Source organism: Erinaceus europaeus, chromosome 5, assembly GCF_950295315.1.
Source record: "Erinaceus europaeus chromosome 5, mEriEur2.1, whole genome shotgun sequence".
Lineage (NCBI taxonomy): Eukaryota > Metazoa > Chordata > Mammalia > Eulipotyphla > Erinaceidae > Erinaceus > Erinaceus europaeus.
In genome coordinates, this window is record NC_080166.1 from 37,858,896 (window position 1) to 37,860,883 (window position 1,988).

Consider the following 1,988-nt stretch of genomic DNA (forward strand, 5'->3'; position numbering starts at 1 on the left):
TGAAGAGAAACTAAAGATATCAACATTGCTTATTAAGCACATATAAAGGTGGTCCCTCATAGAGTGGAAGGGATGTTCCTTTGGAGCTCAAAAGTACCAAATGTGCCTTTAAGTGTGAAGGAATGAAGTGGTTTTGGCTGATGAGCTAGCTGGCAGTGGGTTCATTTGAGGGCAGAAGGCAGCAGCTCCACCATCTGCTCTGTGGTCAGTCCCTCCCTCCCCCAGCCACCTACCTCCCAGGCTGGGAGCCTGTGTCTACTTAAGTCAACCACAGAATCCTGCAGAAAATCCACTTTTTAATTGCCATTTTGATGCCCCAACCTAAAATTAAGCACTTGTGAGAGGCTTTTCAATTAACATTCAGCATGAGTTTCCTGGGTCATTGATTTTGTAAATGGCACCATACCTAAATTAAAAAGTTAATGCACATACTATAGAAATGATCCCTGAAAGTATAGTCTTCAGCAGGAATCTCACATCTCCACTATAGAGCCCCTACTTCCCCCAGTCCTGGAACCCTTGGATAGGGCCCACTTTCCTGTATGCGTCTCCCAATCCAAACCAAAAAATATTGCATCCACCAATCACAACCTAACCAACGCAACGATTGCCACCTCAACATGCTTCACTTCAGACTGTGTCCAGAGACTTCACGTGTGAAATGACAACCCTTCAGCTTCATTACTCGGGTGAGACCTTTCCTTTTATAGTACATTCTAATTTCATCTCAGGTGGTTCACTTTCTAACAAAGTCCCATAACCTAGATATACACCAGTTTCTGTGAGAGAGAGCTTATGTTCACACATATCCATAAACTACTGCAAAATATATAACTGAAAGCAGAAGTACACTAGAGTTTGCAGTGAGTACCTCCCTAACACTTCCTCTCCACTATTCCAAGCTTGGGATCCATGATTGCTCAACAAATTGTTTGGCTTCGTATGTTAACTCTCTTTTCAATCACCAGGTTCCAGATGCCACCAGGATGCTGGCCAGGCTTCCCTGGATTGAAGACCCCACCAATGTATCCTGGAGCTCAGCTTCCCCAGAAACACACCTTACTAGGGAAAGAGAGAGGCAGACTGGGAGTATGGACTGACCAGTCAATGCCCATGTTCAGCGGGGAAGCAATTACAGAAGCCAGACCTTCTACCTTCTGCAACCCTCAACGACCCTGGGTCCATGCTAGAGAATGGGGAATGAGGGCTAGAGAATGGGAAAGCTATCATGGGAGGGGGTGGGTTATGGAGATTGGGTGGTGGGAATTGTGTGGAGTTGTACCCCTCCTACCTTATGTTTTTGTTCATTAATCCTTTCTTAAATAAAAAATTTTTTAAAAAGTTAATGCACAAAAATATATATTGCCTTTATGCTCAGAGAGTAGCTGAATAATCAGAAAAGGTGTTCCCCAGCTCTCCAAGTCATAATTCAAGAAACAGCTTAAAATTAAAATGAAGTTCTTAGACCCTGTTTTCCTCTCTCTTTTCTCTCTTCTCTCTCTCTTTTCCCTACAGGTTTCATTGACTTTCTCTAAAGTTGCAAATTAGGTACTTTCTTCAAAGGGTGGACTTTGTTGAAGTTTATTCTCTGTTTCATGAAAGAAATGAGTTTGAGGAGGAGGTCTAGGCTTGTGATTTGTGGATTGGTGAACAAGAATGACTTAACTAAAAGCCCAGGGAAATAAAATGTAAGGAAAACAATCATGTGCTCTTCTAGCTTTGATTCAGCATGTCTGGTAGCACTTAAAACTGGAGACTGGTATTCTAAACTGTTTATGAGTGAGACCTGGCATTTAGGCAACCTTATATGCCCCAGGGTGGTGCTGTCCCAAATTGAAATAAGCTGATGCCTGAAGACCAAAAGAAGTGACCTTTTTTTTTTTTTTACTCTTATCCTAGTTATTTGTGGGACCATGTAGGGATAGACAGACAATGCTGTTCAGAAGCCGTAAGCCATTGTGTGGCTAAATAAGGAGTAGAAAGAACTT

At 42.4% G+C, this 1,988-nt stretch overlaps 1 pseudogene; it reads right to left on the reverse strand.

Annotated features, from left to right (window-relative positions):
- Positions 1-349: 349 nt before the first annotated feature.
- On the reverse strand, positions 350-462 carry LOC132538778 (small nucleolar RNA U3; annotated as a pseudogene).
- Between the last annotated feature and the right edge of the window lie 1,526 nt (positions 463-1,988).